The sequence below is a fragment of the Mustelus asterias genome, chromosome 17, assembly GCF_964213995.1.
Source record: "Mustelus asterias chromosome 17, sMusAst1.hap1.1, whole genome shotgun sequence".
NCBI lineage: Eukaryota > Metazoa > Chordata > Chondrichthyes > Carcharhiniformes > Triakidae > Mustelus > Mustelus asterias.
The window spans coordinates 87,774,787-87,793,517 of NC_135817.1; the positions used below are offsets into that span (position 1 = coordinate 87,774,787).

General features: G+C 50.0%; 1 protein-coding gene across 3 annotated transcripts in view; it reads right to left on the bottom strand.

The window, feature by feature from the left end:
• Positions 1 to 18,731, bottom strand: part of gbe1b (glucan (1,4-alpha-), branching enzyme 1b) — a 580,146-nt gene that overhangs the window by 364,257 nt on the left and 197,158 nt on the right. The window lies entirely within an intron of this gene.

Below are 18,731 nucleotides of genomic sequence, written 5' to 3' on the forward strand. Positions count from 1 at the left end.
CTTCGAGTCTGCTCCACCATTCATTTTGATCATGGCTGATCATCGAATTCAATATCCTGATCCCCACTTCCCTTTAGTCCCAAGGGGTTTATCTAATTCCTTCTTGAAATCAGACAACGTTTTGGCCTCAAATACATTCTGTGGGAGTGAATTCCACACATTCACCACCCTGTGGGTGAAGAAATTTCTCCCCACCTCAGTTCTAAAAGGTTTACCCCATACCCTCAAACCCCTAGTTTCTTTTCATATACTTGGAAAAACTTTCACTGTCTATCTTTATATTTCTTGCTAGTTTTCTCTTATGCTCCAGTATCTCCCCCTATGTCACTGTTTGCTCGTTTAGAACATAGAACATAGAAAGCCACAGCACAAACAGGCCCTTCGGCCCACAAGTTGCGCCGATCACATCCCCACCTCTAGGCCTATCTATAGCCCTCAATCCCATTAAATCCCATGTACTCATCCAGAAGTCTCTTAAAAGACCCCAACGAGTTTGCCTCCACCACCACCGACGTCAGCCGATTCCACTCACCCACCACCCTCTGAGTGAAAAACTTACCCCTGACATCTCCTCTGTACCTACCCCCCAGCACCTTAAACCTGTGTCCTCTCGTAGCAACCATTTCAGCCCTTGGAAATAGCCTCTGAGAGTCTACCCTATCCAGACCTCTCAACATCTTGTAAACCTCTATCAGGTCACCTCTCATCCTTCGTCTCTCCAGGGAGAAGAGACCAAGCTCCCTCAACCTATCCTCATAAGGCATGCCCCCCAATCCAGGCAACATCCTTGTAAATCTCCTCTGCACCCTTTCAATGGCTTCAACATCTTTCCTGTAATGAGGTGACCAGAACTGCGCGCAGTACTCCAAGTGGGGTCTAACCAGGGTCCTATAAAGCTGCAGCATTATCTCCCGACTCCTAAACTCAATCCCTCGATTAATGAAGGCCAGTACGCCGTACGCCTTCTTGACCGCATCCTCCACCTGCGAGGCCGATTTAAGAGTCCTATGGACCCGGACCCCAAGGTCCTTCTGATCCTCTACACTGCTAAGAATGGTACCCTTCATATTATACTGCTGCTTCATCCCATTGGATCTGCCAAAATGGATCACCACACACTTATCCGGGTTGAAGTCCATCTGCCACTTCTCCGCCCAGTCTTGCATTCTATCTATGTCTCGCTGCAACTTCTGACATCCCTCCAAACTATCCACAACACCACCTACCTTGGTGTCGTCAGCAAACTTACCAACCCATCCCTCCACTTCCTCATCCAGGTCATTTATGAAAATGACAAACAGCAAGGGTCCCAGAACAGATCCCTGGGGCACTCCACTGGTCACTGACCTCCATGCAGAGAAAGACCCCTCCACAGCCACTCTCTGCCTTCTGCAGGCAAGCCAGTTCTGGATCCACAAGGTTTCTAGAATATTCCCAATCTTCTGGCCTACCACTAAACTTGGCAGAATTTTACACCCTTCTCGCAGAGGTTTTCCTTCTGAATGGAATACATCTTGGTTGAGAATCATGAAAACTCTCCCGAGATGTCTGCCACTGCTTCTTAACCTTTTAACCGCTCTTCCCGGCCACTTCAGTCAACTCTGTCTTTATAACCTTGTAAGTGCCTTCACTTGAGTTTTAGATACTAGTTTCAACTCCAAACATCTCACCCTAAAATTGAATGCGATATTCTCTCATGCGATGACCGCTGTTATCTAGAGGGTCCTTTGCTATGAGGTGATGAATTAATAGAATCATAGAATCCTACAGTGCAGAAGGAGGCCATTCAGCCCATCGAGTCTGCACCGACCACATTCCCACCCAGGCCCTATCCCCATAAGACATAGGAGCAGAATTAGGCCACTCGGCCCATCGAGTCTGTTCCGCCATTCAATCATGGTTGATTTTTTTCTCATCCCCATTCTCCTGCCTTTTCCCCATAACCCCTGATCCCCTTAGTAATCAAGAACCTATCTATCTCTGTCTTAAAGCCACTCAATGACCTGGCCTCCACAGCCTTCTGCAACAAAGAGTTCCACAGATTCACCGCTCTCTGGCTGAAGAAATTCCTCCTCATCTCTGTTTTAAAGGATCATCCCTTCAGCCTGAGGTTGTGCCTCTGGTTCTAGTTTTTCCTACGAGTGGAAACATCCTCTCCATGCCCACTCTATCCAGGCCTCTCAGTATCCTGCAAGTTTCAATAAGATCCCCCCTCATTCTTCTAAACTCCAACGAGTACAGACCCACCATCCTCAACCGTTCCTCATTCAACAAGCTCTTCATCCCAGGGATCATTCTTGTGAACCACCTCTGGACCCTTTCCAAGGCCAGCACATCCTTCCTTAGATATGGAGCCCAAAACTGCTCACCATACTCCAAATGGGGTCTGACTAGAGCCTTATACAGCCTCAGAAGTACATCCCTGCTCTAGTATTCTAGCCCTCTCAACATGTTCCAGAGGAGCAGTTAGAGCGGAGGCTCAAGTGAGGAGAGCTAGTAGGCAAGATGTATTTTTAACTTACTCTTTTTTTTGGAGTTTTTTTTTCTCGAAGGCAGCCGGGAGCGTCAAACCACAAGTAGGCCCCAGTGAATTTTTTGAGTCGGAGCAAGGGAGGCAGCGAGTGGAATGCGAGACTGCGCAGGCACCTGACGTCAGCCAGTAGCACGCGGAAGGTTTGAAAAGCAGGCCACTCTATCCAGCGGGCAGCATTGTGAGCGGGCGGCGGAGTGGGATGGCTTTGGCTCAAACACGCTTCGGCGTGAACAGGCAGAGGCGAGGGTAGGTTCCGGTAAGTTGTTTTTGTTTCTTTAGAGTAGAAAGAATGCCAGGCAGGATGTTGGAATGCTTCTCTTGCAGGATGTGGGAAGTCAGGGAGACCTCCGGTGTCCCTGACAACAACACCTGCAGGAGGTGCATCCAGCTGCAGCTCCTAACAAACCGCATTAGGGAACTGGAGCAGGAGCTGGATGACCTCCGGATCATTCGGGAGAATGAGGAATTTATAGATAGTAGCTTCAGGGAGGCAGTTACGCCAAAGGCACAGAGCACAGGTAATTGGGTTACCGTCAAGCGAGGGAAAGGGCAGGCAGAGCAGGGTTCCCCTGTGGCCATTTCCCTCCACAACAGGTGTACCGACTTGGATACTGCTGTGGGGGATGCCTTACCTGGAGCAAGCTGCGGCAGCCGGATCTCTGGCACTGAGTCTGGTTCTGCAGCGCAGAAGGGAGGGTGGAAGAAGAGGAGAGCGGTAGTGATAGGGGACTCGATAGTCAGAGGTACAGACAGGAGTTTCTGTGGTCATGACAGAGACTCCCGGATGGTTTGTTGCCTCCCAGGTGCCAGGTTCAGGGATGTCTCTGCGTGCACAGCATTCTGAAGTGGGAGGGTGATCAGCCAGATGTCATGGTACACATTGGTACCAATGACGTAGGAAGGAAGAGTGAGGAGGTCCTGAAGAGTGAGTATAGGGAGCTTGGTAGGAAGTTAAAAAGCAGGACCCCGAGGGTAGTAATCTCAGGATTGCTACCTGTGCCACGTGCCAGTGAGGGTAAGAGTAGGATGCTCGGGCGGATGAACAGTGGCTGAGGAACTGGTGGAGGGGGCAGGGTTTCAGATTTCTAGATCATTGGGACCTCTTCTGGGGCAGGTGGGACCTGTACAAGAGAGACGGGTTACACCTGAACTACAAGGGACCAATATACTTGCAGGGAGGTTTGCTGGTGTTATTGGGGAGGGTTTAAACTAGATTTGCAGGGGGATGGGAACCAGAGTACCAGAGCAGACAGTGGAGCGGGGGTGAAAATAAATGATGTTAATAGTTCATGCAAAATCACAAATAGAAGGGTTGTGTGTGGTGGTAATAATCTTCTGAGGTGTGTCTATTTCAATGCCAGGAGTATTGTGGGGAAGGCAGACGAGCTGAGGGCGTGGATCGACACATGGAATTATGACATTATAGCCATCAGTGAAACTTGGCTACAGGAGGGGCAGGACTGGCAGCTCAATGTTCCAGGGTTCCGATTTTTCAGACGTGATAAAGGCAGAGCGATGAAGGGTGGGGGGGTGGCATTGCTAGTCAGGGAAAATGTTACAGCAGTGCTCAGGCAGGACAGATTAGAGGGCTTGTCTACCGAGGCCATATGGGTGGAGCTGAGAAACAGGAAAGGTATGACCACATTAATGGGGGTGTATTACAGACCACCCAATAGTCAGCGAGAATTGGAGGAGCAAATCTGCAGAGAGATAGACAACTGCAGGAAACATAAAGTTGTGATAGTAGGGGATTTTAATTTTCCACATATAGATTGGGACTCCTATACTGTTCAAGGTCTAGACGGATTAGAGTTTGTAAAATGTGTTCAGGAAAATTTTCTAAATCAATATATAGAGGTACCAACTAGAGAGGATGCAATATTAGATCTCCTATTAGGAAACGAGTTCAGACAAGTGACGGAAGTGTGTGTAGGGGAACACTTTGGTTCCAGTGATCATAATGCCATTAGTTTCAACTTGATCATGGATAAAGATAGATCTGGTCCTTGGGTTGAGGTTCTAAACTGGAAAAAGGCCAAATTTGAAGAAATGAGAAAGAATCTAAAAATCGTGGATTGGGACAGGCTGTTCTCTGGCAAGGATGTGATTGGTAAGTGGGAGGCATTCAAAGGAGAAATTTTGAGAGTGCAGAGTTTGTATGTTCCTGTCAGGATTAAAGGCAAAGTGAATAAGAATAAGGAACCTTGGTTCTCGAGGGGTATTGGAACTCTGATAAAGAAGAGGAGAGAGATGTATGACATGTATCGGCAACGGGGAGCAAATAAGATGCTTGAGTATAAAAAGTGCAGGAAACTACTTAAGAAAGAAATCAGGAGGACTAAAAGAAGACATGAGGTTGCTTTGGCAGACAAGGTAAAGGATAATCCTAAGAGCTTCTACGGGTATATTAAGAGCAAAAGAATAGTAAGGGATAAAATTGGTCCTCTTGAAGATCAGAGTGGTTGGCTATGTATGGAACCAAAAGAAATGGGGGAGATATTAAATGGGTTTTTTGCATCCGTGGAAACTGGCATGGAGTCTATGGAAATAAGGCAAACAAGTAGGGAGGTCATGGAACCTATATAGATTAAAGGGGAGGAGGTGCTTGCTGTCTTGAGGCAATTCAGAGTAGATAAATCCCCAGGACCGGACAGGGTATCCCCTCGGACCTTGAAGGAAGTTAGTGTTGAAATTGCAGGGCCCTGGCAGATATATTTAAAATGTCGGTATCCATGGGCGAGGTGCCGGATGATTGGAGGAAAGCTCATGTTGTTCCGTTGTTTAAAAAAGGCTCAAAAAGTAATGCGGGAAATTATAGGCCAGTAAGTTTGACGTCAGTAGTAGGTAAATTATTGGAAGGAGTACTAAGAGATAGGATCTACAAATATTTGGATAGACAGGGACTTATTAGGGAGAGTCAACATGGCTTTGTGCGTGGTAGGTCATGTTTAACCAATCTATTAGAGTTTTTCGAGGAGGTTACCAGGAAAGTGGATGAAGGGAAGGCAGTGGATGTTGTCTACTTGGACTTCAGTAAGGCCTTTGACAAGGTCCCGCATGGGAGGTTAGTCAGGAAGGTTCAGTCGCTAGGTATACATGGAGAGATAGTAAATTGGATTAGACATTAGCTCAATGGAAAAAGCCAGAGAGTGGTAGTGGAGGATTGCTTCTCTGAGTGGAGGCCTGTGACTAGTGGTGTGCCACAGGGATCAATGCTGGGTCCATTGTTGTTTGTCATCTATATCAATGATCTGGATGATAATGGGGTAAATTGGATCAGCAAATTTGCTGATGATACAAAGATTGGAGCTGTCGTGGACAGTGAGGAAGGTTTTCAAAGCTTGCAGAGGGATTTGGACCAGCTAGAAAAATGGGCTGAAAAATGGCAGATGGAGTTTAATGCAGACAAGTGTGAGGTATTGCACTTTGGAAGGACAAGCCAAGGTAGAACATACAAGGTAAATGGTAGGACACTGTCTCTTTACACAGTACCAAGTCTAAAAAAACATGTTCTCATTTGTTTGTTAGTTGTCACGATGGAGAATGTTAAGAGAGCAAGAAAAGACTGCCAAGGCCATCAATATTCAAGTCTGTTTACTCATGGTTAAACATCAACTCTTGGGGAGACAGCAGAAGGAACAAACTGACACAGCAAAGTAAATTCATACATATTTATTCAAACTGTGGAGTTTCAAGTACTTGGTTGAGCAGCGGAGGAGGCTGAATTATATTCCAAAATAAGATGGGCCAGACCGAAAATCATTTATCTAAAATCCTTGATATAGAAATCAATTATTCCAAAATAGTGCAATAATGAAGAAGCTAATTTTATGACTAAATTTTAAGGTTAGCTAGGGAATTGGAACGTCAAAGCATTACTCATCTTCAGCAGACAGTTCAAGGCAATTAAACCTAATTAAAGCACACTGATTACTCGACAATGATCATCAGACTCTAACAAGAAAAAAGCCATTCACAAGCAGCGTTTGGCGTTGGCTGTGGCTCAGTGAGTAGGACCCTGGATAGTCAGAATGCCCCACTCCAGAGAGGTGACCACACAATCGAGGCTTACAGTGAGAGTGCTGCAAAGTTGCAGGAGTTGTCTTTCTGATCAGAAGTTAAACCAAAGCTTCCCTCTGCCAAGTGAATGTAAAAGTTCCCACGGCACTATTTTGCTTGAATAGCAGGGTAATTCGGTTTCAATCAATATAATTAAAACAGAAGATCTCGTCATTAGCTCATTGTTTGTGGAAGCTGGCAGAGTGCAAATTAGTTACCACATTTCAACGGTGCCGACACTTCAAAAAGTACCTCATTGGCTGCAAACTGCTGAAGAGCTGAAAGATGTTACGAAATACAAGTTCTTCTGCTTTCTTAGCTGACAATATCACTGAGTGGAATAGCCGCACGAGGGAAAGAACATAAAAAATATACACTGCATTCTTCATACAGATTTTAGCAGCTTCGCAACCTGTTCGCTCGGAAATTTGTCACCAAACAAACCAAGTGGCTAATCGATTAACTGCACAGGAAGCAAATACATTCTCCGCAGTCAAGTGGAGTTTAGCAATTGCAATTGCACTCAGCGTTAGCTACTCAACAAAGAAAATGTTCCAACGGCGTAACTTAGTCGGCATAACACCAGATTCAGGGTGATGCTGGTTCAGACAAGCTGACTTAACGCTGATACTCAAATTTACTGTGGGAGAGCGGTATCGCTGCAGTGTAACAAGGGAGTGCGGTATTGCTGCGGTGTAACGAGGGAGTGCGGTATAGCTGCAGTGTAACGAGGGAGTGCAGTATAGCTGCAGTGTAACGAGGGAGTGCAGTATAGCTGCAGTGTAACGAGGGAGTGCAGTATAGCTGCGGTGTAACGAGGGAGTGCAGTATAGCTGCAGTGTAACGAGGGAGTGCAGTATAGCTGCAGTGTAACGAGGGAATGCGGTATAGCTGCAGTGTAACGAGGGAGTGCAGTATAGCTGCAGTGTAACGAGGGAGTGCAGTATAGCTGCAGTGTAACGAGGGAGTGCAGTATAGCTGCAGTGTAACGAGGGAGTGCAGTATAGCTGCAGTGTAACGAGGGAGTGCGGTATAGCTGCAGTGTAACGAGGGAGTGCAGTATAGCTGCAGTGTAACGAGGGAATGCGGTATAGCTGCAGTGTAACGAGGGAGTGCGGTATAGCTGCAGTGTAACGAGGGAGTGCAGTATAGCTGCAGTGTAACGAGGGAGTGCGGTATTGCTGCAGTGTAACGAGGGAGTGCAGTATAGCTGCAGTGTAACGAGGGAGTGCAGTATAGCTGCAGTGTAACGAGGGAGTGCAGTATAGCTGCAGTGTAACGAGGGAGTGCGGTATTGCTGCAGTGTAACGAGGGAGTGCAGTATAGCTGCAGTGTAACGAGGGAGTGCAGTATAGCTGCAGTGTAACGAGGGAGTGCGGTATTGCTGCAGTGTAACGAGGGAGTGCAGTATAGCTGCAGTGTAACGAGGGAGTGCAGTATAGCTGCAGTGTAACGAGGGAGTGCGGTATTGCTGCAGTGTAACGAGGGAGTGCAGTATAGCTGCAGTGTAACGAGGGAGTGCAGTATAGCTGCAGTGTAACGAGGGAGTGCAGTATAGCTGCAGTGTAACGAGGGAGTGCAGTATAGCTGCAGTGTAACGAGGGAGTGCGGTATTGCTGCAGTGTAACGAGGGAGTGCAGTATAGCTGCAGTGTAACGAGGGAGTGCAGTATAGCTGCAGTGTAACGAGGGAGTGCAGTATAGCTGCAGTGTAACGAGGGAGTGCAGTATTGCTGCAGTGTAACGAGGGAGTGCGGTATAGCTGCAGTGTAACGAGGGAGTGCAGTATAGCTGCAGTGTAACGAGGGAGTGCAGTATTGCTGCAGTGTAACGAGGGAGTGCAGTATAGTTGCAGTGTAACGAGGGAGTGCAGTATAGCTGCAGTGTAACGAGGGAGTGCGGTATAGCTGCAGTGTAACGAGGGAGTGCAGTATTGCTGCAGTGTAACGAGGGAGTGCGGTATAGCTGCAGTGTAACGAGGGAGTGCAGTATTGCTGCAGTGTAACGAGGGAGTGCGGTATTGCTGCAGTGTAACGAGGGAGTGCGGTATAGCTGCAGTGTAACAAGGGAATGCGGTATAGCTGCAGTGTAACGAGGGAGTGCGGTATTGCTGCAGTGTAACGAGGGAATGCGGTATAGCTGCAGTGTAACGAGGGAGTGCGGTATAGCTGCAGTGTAACGAGGGAGTGCGGTATTGCTGCAGTGTAACGAGGGAGTGCGGTATTGCTGCAGTGTAACGAGGGAGTGCAGTATAGCTGCAGTGTAACGAGGGAGTGCGGTATTGCTGCAGTGTAACGAGGGAGTGCGGTATAGCTGCAGTGTAACAAGGGAATGCGGTATAGCTGCAGTGTAACGAGGGAGTGCGGTATAGCTGCAGTGTAACGAGGGAGTGCGGTATTGCTGCAGTGTAACGAGGGAGTGCGGTATAGCTGCAGTGTAACGAGGGAGTGCGGTATAGCTGCAGTGTAACGAGGGAGTGCGGTATAGCTGCAGTGTAACGAGGGAGTGCGGTATAGCTGCAGTGTAACGAGGGAGTGCGGTATAGCTGCAGTGTAACGAGGGAGTGCGGTATAGCTGCAGTGTAACGAGGGAGTGCGGTATAGCTGCAGTGTAACGAGGGAGTGCAGTATAGCTGCAGTGTAACGAGGGAGTGCGGTATAGCTGCAGTGTAACGAGGGAGTGCAGTATAGCTGCAGTGTAACGAGGGAGTGCAGTATAGCTGCAGTGTAACGAGGGAGTGCAGTATAGCTGCAGTGTAACGAGGGAGTGCGGTATTGCTGCAGTGTAACGAGGGAGTGCAGTATAGCTGCAGTGTAACGAGGGAGTGCAGTATAGCTGCAGTGTAACGAGGGAGTGCGGTATTGCTGCAGTGTAACGAGGGAGTGCGGTATTGCTGCAGTGTAACGAGGGAGTGCAGTATAGCTGCAGTGTAACGAGGGAGTGCAGTATAGCTGCAGTGTAACGAGGGAGTGCAGTATAGCTGCAGTGTAACGAGGGAGTGCGGTATTGCTGCAGTGTAACGAGGGAGTGCGGTATTGCTGCAGTGTAACGAGGGAGTGCAGTATAGCTGCAGTGTAACGAGGGAGTGCAGTATAGCTGCAGTGTAACGAGGGAGTGCAGTATAGCTGCAGTGTAACGAGGGAGTGCAGTATTGCTGCAGTGTAACGAGGGAGTGCAGTATAGCTGCAGTGTAACGAGGGAGTGCAGTATAGCTGCAGTGTAACGAGGGAGTGCAGTATAGCTGCAGTGTAACGAGGGAGTGCAGTATAGCTGCAGTGTAACGAGGGAGTGCAGTATAGCTGCAGTGTAACGAGGGAGTGCAGTATAGCTGCAGTGTAACGAGGGAGTGCAGTATAGCTGCAGTGTAACGAGGGAGTGCAGTATAGCTGCAGTGTAACGAGGGAGTGCAGTATAGCTGCAGTGTAACGAGGGAGTGCAGTATAGCTGCAGTGTAACGAGGGAGTGCAGTATAGCTGCAGTGTAACGAGGGAGTGCAGTATAGCTGCAGTGTAACGAGGGAGTGCAGTATAGCTGCAGTGTAACGAGGGAGTGCGGTATTGCTGCAGTGTAACGAGGGAGTGCGGTATTGCTGCAGTGTAACGAGGGAGTGCAGTATAGCTGCAGTGTAACGAGGGAGTGCAGTATTGCTGCAGTGTAACGAGGGAGTGCAGTATAGCTGCAGTGTAACGAGGGAGTGCAGTATTGCTGCAGTGTAACGAGGGAGTGCAGTATAGCTGCAGTGTAACGAGCGAGTGCAGTATAGCTGCAGTGTAACGAGGGAGTGCAGTATAGCTGCAGTGTAACGAGGGAGTGCAGTATAGCTGCAGTGTAACGAGGGAGTGCAGTATAGCTGCAGTGTAACGAGCGAGTGCAGTATAGCTGCAGTGTAACGAGGGAGTGCAGAATAGCTGCAGTGTAACGAGGGAGTGCAGTATAGCTGCAGTGTAACGAGGGAGTGCAGTATAGTTGCAGTGTAACGAGGGAGTGCAGTATAGCTGCAGTGTAACGAGGGAACGCGGTATAGCTGCAGTGTAACAAGGGAATGCGGTATAGCTGCAGTGTAACGAGGGAATGCGGTATAGCTGCAGTGTAACGAGTGCAGTATAGCTGCAGTGTAACGAGGGAATGCGATATAGCTGCAGTGTAACGAGTGCAGTATAGCTGCAGTGTAACGAGGGAGTGCAGTATAGCTGCAGTGTAACGAGGGAGTGCAGTATAGCTGCAGTGTAACGAGGGAATGCGGTATAGCTGCAGTGTAACGAGGGAGTGCAGTATAGCTGCAGTGTAACGAGGGAGTGCAGTATAGCTGCAGTGTAACGAGGGAGTGCAGTATAGCTGCAGTGTAACGAGGGAGTGCAGTATAGCTGCAGTGTAACGAGCGAGTGCAGTATAGCTGCAGTGTAACGAGGGAGTGCAGTATAGCTGCAGTGTAACGAGGGAGTGCAGTATAGTTGCAGTGTAACGAGGGAGTGCGGTATAGCTGCAGTGTAATGAGGGAGTGCGGTATTGCTGCAGTGTAACGAGGGAGTGCAGTATAGCTGCAGTGTAACGAGGGAGTGCAGTATAGTTGCAGTGTAACGAGGGAGTGCAGTATAGTTGCAGTGTAACGAGGGAGTGCAGTATAGCTGCAGTGGAACGAGGGAGTGCGGTATAGCTGCAGTGTAACGAGGGAGTGCGGTATAGCTGCAGTGTAACGAGGGAGTGCGGTATAGCTGCAGTGTAACGAGGGAGTGCAGTATAGCTGCAGTGTAACGAGGGAGTGCAGTATAGCTGCAGTGTAACGAGGGAGTGCAGTATAGTTGCAGTGTAACGAGGGAGTGCAGTATAGCTGCAGTGTAACGAGGGAGTGCGGTATAGCTGCAGTGTAACGAGGGAGTGCGGTATAGCTGCAGTGTAACGAGGGAGTGCGGTATAGCTGCAGTGTAACGAGGGAGTGCAGTATAGCTGCAGTGTAACGAGGGAGTGCAGTATAGCTGCAGTGTAACGAGGGAGTGCAGTATAGCTGCAGTGTAACGAGGGAATGCGGTATTGCTGCAGTGTAACGAGGGAGTGCAGTATAGCTGCAGTGTAACGAGGGAGTGCAGTATAGTTGCAGTGTAACGAGGGAGTGCAGTATAGCTGCAATGTAACGAGGGAATGCGGTATAGCTGCAGTGTAACGAGTGCAGTATAGCTGCAGTGTAACGAGGGAGTGCGGTATTGCTGCAGTGTAACGAGTGCGGTATAGCTGCAGTGTAACGAGGGAGTGCAGCATAGCTGCAGTGTAACGAGTGCGGTATAGCTGCAGTGTAACGAGGGAGTGCGGTATTGCTGCAGTGTAACGAGGGAGTGCAGTATAGCTGCAGTGTAACGAGGGAGTGCAGTATAGCTGCAGTGTAACGAGGGAATGCGGTATAGCTGCAGCGTAACGAGTGCAGTATAGCTGCAGTGTAACGAGGGAGTGCAGTATAGCTGCAGTGTAACGAGGGAATGCGGTATAGCTGCAGTGTAACGAGGGAATGCGGTATAGCTGCAGTGTAACGAGTGCAGTATAGCTGCAGTGTAACGAGGGAGTGCAGTATAGCTGCAGTGTAACGAGGGAGTGCAGTATAGCTGCAGTGTAACGAGGGAGTGCGGTATAGCTGCAGTGTAACGAGGGAGTGCAGTATAGCTGCAGTGTAACGAGGGAGTGCAGTATAGCTGCAGTGTAACGAGGGAGTGCAGTATAGCTGCAGTGTAACGAGGGAGTGCGGTATAGCTGCAGTGTAACGAGGGAATGCGGTATAGCTGCAGTGTAACAAGGGAATGCGGTATAGCTGCAGTGTAACGAGGGAGTGCAGTATAGCTGCAGTGTAACGAGGGAGTGCGGGAGAGCTGCAGTGTAACGAGGGAATGCGGTATAGCTGCAGTGTAACAAGGGAATGCGGTATAGCTGCAGTGTAACGAGGGAGTGCAGTATAGCTGCAGTGTAACGAGTGCGGTATAGCTGCAGTGTAACGAGGGAGTGCAGTATGGCTGCAGTGTAACGAGGGAGTGTAGTATAGCTGCAGTGTAACGAGTGCGGTATAGCTGCAGTGTAACGAGGGAGTGCAGTATAGCTGCAGTGTAACGAGGGAGTGCAGTATAGCTGCAGTGTAACGAGGGAGTGCAGTATAGCTGCAGTGTAACGAGTGCGGTATAGCTGCAGTGTAACGAGGGAATGCAGTATTGCTGCAGTGTAACGAGGGAGTGCAGTATAGCTGCAGTGTAACGAGGGAGTGCAGTATAGCTGCAGTGTAACGAGGGAGTGCAGTATAGCTGCAGTGTAACGAGGGAGTGCGGTATAGCTGCAGTGTAACGAGGGAGTGCAGTATAGCTGCAGTGTAACGAGGGAGTGCGGTATAGCTGCAGTGTAACGAGGGAGTGCGGTATAGCTGCAGTGTAACGAGGGAGTGCGGTATAGCTGCAGTGTAACGAGGGAGTGCGGTATAGCTGCAGTGTAACGAGGGAGTGCGGTATAGCTGCAGTGTAACGAGGGAGTGCGGTATAGCTGCAGTGTAACGAGGGAGTGCAGTCTCGCTGCAGTGTAACGAGGGAGTGCGGTATAGCTGCAGTGTAACGAGGGAGTGCAGTATAGCTGCAGTGTAACGAGGGAGTGCGGTATAGCTGCAGTGTAACGAGGGAGTGCAGTATAGCTGCAGTGTAACGAGGGAGTGCAGTATAGCTGCAGTGTAACGAGGGAATGCGGTATAGCTGCAGTGTAACGAGTGCGGTATAGCTGCAGTGTAACGAGGGAATGCAGTATTGCTGCAGTGTAACGAGGGAGTGCAGTATAGCTGCAGTGTAACGAGGGAGTGCAGTATAGCTGCAGTGTAACGAGGGAGTGCAGTATAGCTGCAGTGTAACGAGGGAGTGCGGTATAGCTGCAGTGTAACGAGGGAGTGCAGTATAGCTGCAGTGTAACGAGGGAGTGCGGTATAGCTGCAGTGTAACGAGGGAGTGCAGTATAGCTGCAGTGTAACGAGGGAGTGCAGTATAGCTGCAGTGTAACGAGGGAGTGCGGTATAGCTGCAGTGTAACGAGGGAGTGCAGTATAGCTGCAGTGTAACGAGGGAATGCGGTATAGCTGCAGTGTAACGAGGGAGTGCAGTATAGCTGCAGTGTAACGAGGGAATGCGGTATTGCTGCAGTGTAACGAGGGAGTGCAGTATAGCTGCAGTGTAACGAGGGAGTGCAGTATAGCTGCAGTGTAACGAGGGAGTGCAGTATAGCTGCAGTGTAACGAGGGAGTGCAGTATAGCTGCAGTGTAACGAGGGAATGCGGTATAGCTGCAGTGTAACGAGGGAGTGCAGTATAGCTGCAGTGTAACGAGGGAATGCGGTATAGCTGCAGTGTAACGAGGGAGTGCAGTATAGCTGCAGTGTAACGAGGGAGTGCAGTATAGCTGCAGTGTAACGAGGGAGTGCAGTATAGCTGCAGTGTAACGAGGGAGTGCAGTATAGCTGCAGTGTAACGAGGGAATGCGGTATAGCTGCAGTGTAACGAGGGAGTGCAGTATAGCTGCAGTGTAACGAGTGCAGTATAGCTGCAGTGTAACAAGGGAATGCGGTATAGCTGCAGTGTAACGAGGGAGTGCAGTATAGCTGCAGTGTAACGAGTGCAGTATTGCTGCAGTGTAACGAGGGAGTGCGGTATAGCTGCAGTGTAACGAGCGAGTGCAGTATAGCTGCAGTGTAACGAGGGAGTGCAGTATAGCTGCAGTGTAACGAGGGAGTGCAGTATAGCTGCAGTGTAACGAGTGCAGTATAGCTGCAGTGTAACGAGTGCAGTATAGCTGCAGTGTAACGAGTGCAGTATAGCTGCAGTGTAACGAGTGCAGTATAGCTGCAGTGTAACGAGTGCAGTATAGCTGCAGTGTAACGAGTGCGGTATAGCTGCAGTGTAACGAGTGCGGTATAGCTGCAGTGTAACGAGGGAGTGCAGTATAGCTGCAGTGTAACGAGGGAGTGCAGTATAGCTGCAGTGTAACGAGGGAGTGCAGTATAGCTGCAGTGTAACGAGTGCAGTATAGCTGCAGTGTAACGAGTGCAGTATAGCTGCAGTGTAACGAGTGCAGTATAGCTGCAGTGTAACGAGTGCAGTATAGCTGCAGTGTAACGAGTGCGGTATAGCTGCAGTGTAACGAGTGCAGTATAGCTGCAGTGTAACGAGGGAGTGCAGTAGAGCTGCAGTGTAACGAGGGAGTGCAGTATAGCTGCAGTGTAACGAGGGAGTGCAGTATAGCTGCAGTGTAACGAGGGAGTGCAGTATAGCTGCAGTGTAACGAGGGAGTGCGGTATAGCTGCAGTGTAACGAGGGAATGCGGTATAGCTGCAGTGTAACGAGGGAATGCGGTATAGCTGCAGTGTAACGAGGGAGTGCAGTATAGCTGCAGTGTAACGAGCGAGTGCAGTATAGCTGCAGTGTAACGAGGGAGTGCGGTATAGCTGCAGTGTAACGAGGGAGTGCAGTATAGCTGCAGTGTAACGAGTGCAGTATAGCTGCAGTGTAACGAGTGCAGTATAGCTGCAGTGTAACAAGGGAGTGCGGTATTGCTGCAGTGTAACGAGGGAGTGCGGAATAGCTGCAGTGTAACGAGGGAGTGCAGTATAGCTGCAGTGTAACGAGGGAGTGCGGTATTGCTGCAGTGTAACGAGTGCGGTATAGCTGCAGTGTAACGAGGGAGTGCAGTATAGCTGCAGTGTAACGAGGGAGTGCAGTATAGCTGCAGTGTAACGAGGGAGTGCAGTATAGCTGCAGTGTAACGAGGGAGTGCGGTATAGCTGCAGTGTAACGAGGGAGTGCAGTATAGCTGCAGTGTAACGAGGGAGTGCGGTATAGCTGCAGTGTAACGAGGGAGTGCAGTATAGCTGCAGTGTAACGAGGGAGTGCGGTATTGCTGCAGTGTAACGAGTGCGGTATAGCTGCAGTGTAACGAGGGAGTGCAGTATAGCTGCAGTGTAACGAGTGCGGTATTGCTGCAGTGTAACGAGGGAGTGCGGTATAGCTGCAGTGTAACGAGGGAGTGCGGTATTGCTGCAGTGTAACGAGTGCAGTATTGCTGCAGTGTAACGAGGGAGTGCGGTATAGCTGCAGTGTAACGAGTGCGGTATAGCTGCAGTGTAACGAGGGAGTGCGGTATAGCTGCAGTGTAACGAGGGAGTGCGGTATAGCTGCAGTGTAACGAGGGAGTGCGGTATAGCTGCAGTGTAACGAGGGAGTGCGGTATAGCTGCAGTGTAACGAGGGAGTGCGGTATAGCTGCAGTGTAACGAGGGAGTGCGGTATAGCTGCAGTGTAACGAGGGAGTGCGGTATAGCTGCAGTGTAACGAGGGAGTGCGGTATTGCTGCAGTGTAACGAGGGAGTGCGGTATAGCTGCAGTGTAACGAGGGAGTGCGGTATAGCTGCAGTGTAACGAGTGCGGTATTGCTGCAGTGTAACGAGGGAGTGCAGTATAGCTGCAGTGTAACGAGTGCGGTATAGCTGCAGTGTAACGAGGGAGTGCAGTATAGCTGCAGTGTAACGAGTGCAGTATAGCTGCAGTGTAACGAGGGAGTGCGGTATTGCTGCAGTGTAACGAGGGAATGCGGTATAGCTGCAGTGTAACGAGGGAGTGCGGTATAGCTGCAGTGTAACGAGGGAGTGCGGTATAGCTGCAGTGTAACGAGGGAGTGCAGTATAGCTGCAGTGTAACGAGGGAGTGCAGTATAGCTGCAGTGTAACGAGTGCAGTATAGCTGCAGTGTAACGAGGGAGTGCGGTATAGCTGCAGTGTAACGAGGGAGTGCAGTATAGCTGCAGTGTAACGAGTGCAGTATAGCTGCAGTGTAACGAGGGAGTGCGGTATAGCTGCAGTGTAACGAGGGAGTGCAGTATAGCTGCAGTGTAACGAGTGCAGTATAGCTGCAGTGTAACGAGGGAGTGCGGTATAGCTGCAGTGTAACGAGGGAGTGCAGTATAGCTGCAGTGTAACGAGTGCAGTATAGCTGCAGTGTAACGAGGGAGTGCGGTATAGCTGCAGTGTAACGAGGGAGTGCAGTATAGCTGCAGTGTAACGAGGGAATGCGGTATTGCTGCAGTGTAACGAGGGAGTGCAGTATAGCTGCAGTGTAACGAGGGAATGCGGTATTGCTGCAGTGTAACGAGGGAATGCGGTATAGCTGCAGTGTAACGAGGGAGTGCAGTATAGCTGCAGTGTAACGAGGGAGTGCGGTATAGCTGCAGTGTAACGAGGGAGTGCAGTATAGCTGCAGTGTAACGAGGGAGTGCAGTATAGCTGCAGTGTAACGAGGGAGTGCGGTATAGCTGCAGTGTAACGAGGGAGTGCGGTATTGCTGCAGTGTAACGAGGGAGTGCAGTATTGCTGCAGTGTAACGAGGGAGTGCAGTATAGCTGCAGTGTAACGAGGGAGTGCAGTATTGCTGCAGTGTAACGAGGGAGTGCAGTATAGCTGCAGTGTAACGAGGGAGTGCAGTATAGCTGCAGTGTAACGAGGGAGTGCAATATAGCTGCAGTGTAACGAGGGAATGCGGTATTGCTGCAGTGTAACGAGGGAGTGCAGTATAGCTGCAGTGTAACGAGGGAGTGCGGTATAGCTGCAGTGTAACGAGTGCGGTATAGCTGCAGTGTAACGAGTGCGGTATAGCTGCAGTGTAACGAGTGCGGTATAGCTGCAGTGTAACGAGTGCGGTATAACTGCAGTGTAACGAGGGAGTGCAGTATAGCTGCAGTGTAACGAGGGAGTGCAGTATTGCTGCAGTGTAACGAGGGAGTGCGGTATTGCTGCAGTGTAACGAGGGAGTGCAGTATAGCTGCAGTGTAACGAGGGAGTGCGGTATAGCTGCAGTGTAACGAGGGAGTGCGGTATAGCTGCAGTGTAACGAGGGAGTGCAGTATAGCTGCAGTGTAACGAGGGAGTGCAGTATAGCTGCAGTGTAACGAGGGAGTGCAGTATAGCTGCAGTGTAACGAGGGAGTGCAGTATAGCTGCAGTGTAACGAGGGAATGCGGTATTGCTGCAGTGTAACGAGGGAGTGCGGTATAGCTGCAGTGTAACGAGGGAGTGCGGTATTGCTGCAGTGTAACGAGGGAGTGCGGTATAGCTACAGTGTAACGAGGGAGTGCAGTATAGCTGCAGTGTAACGAGGGAATGCAGTATAGCTGCAGTGTAACGAGGGAATGCAGTATAGCTGCAGTGTAACGAGGGAGTGCAGTATAGCTGCAGTGTAACGAGGGAGTGCAGTATAGCTGCAGTGTAACGAGGGAGTGCGGTATAGCTGCAGTGTAACGAGGGAGTGCAGTATAGCTGCAGTGTAACGAGGGAGTGCAGTATAGCTGCAGTGTAACGAGGGAGTGCAGTATAGCTGCAGTGTAACGAGGGAATGCGGTATAGCTGCAGTGTAACGAGGGAGTGCGGTATTGCTGCAGTGTAACGAGGGAATGCGGTATAGCTGCAGTGTAACGAGGGAGTGCGGTATAGCTGCAGTGTAACGAGGGAGTGCGGTTTAGCTGCAGTGTAACGAGGGAGTGCAGTATAGCTGCAGTGTAACGAGGGAGTGCGGTATAGCTGCAGTGTAACGAGGGAGTGCGGTATTGCTGCAGTGTAACGAGTGCGGTATAGCTGCAGTGTAACGAGTGCGGTATAGCTGCAGTGTAACGAGTGCAGTATAGCTGCAGTGTAACGAGGGAGTGCAGTATAGCTGCAGTGTAACGAGTGCGGTATAGCTGCAGTGTAACGAGGGAGTGCAGTATAGCTGCAGTGTAACGAGGGAGTGCGGTATAGCTGCAGTGTAACGAGTGCAGTATAGCTGCAGTGTAACGAGGGAGTGCGGTATTGCTGCAGTGTAACGAGGGAGTGCAGTATAGCTGCAGTGTAACGAGGGAGTGCAGTATAGCTGCAGTGTAACGAGGGAGTGCAGTATAGCTGCAGTGTAACGAGGGAGTGCGGTATAGCTGCAGTGTAACGAGGGAGTGCGGTATAGCTGCAGTGTAACGAGGGAGTGCAGTATAGCTGCAGTGTAACGAGGGAGTGCGGTATTGCTGCAGTGTAACGAGGGAGTGCAGGACAGCTGCAGTGTAACGAGGGAGTGCGGAATAGCTGCAGTGTAACGAGGGAATGCGGTATTGCTGCAGTGTAACGAGGGA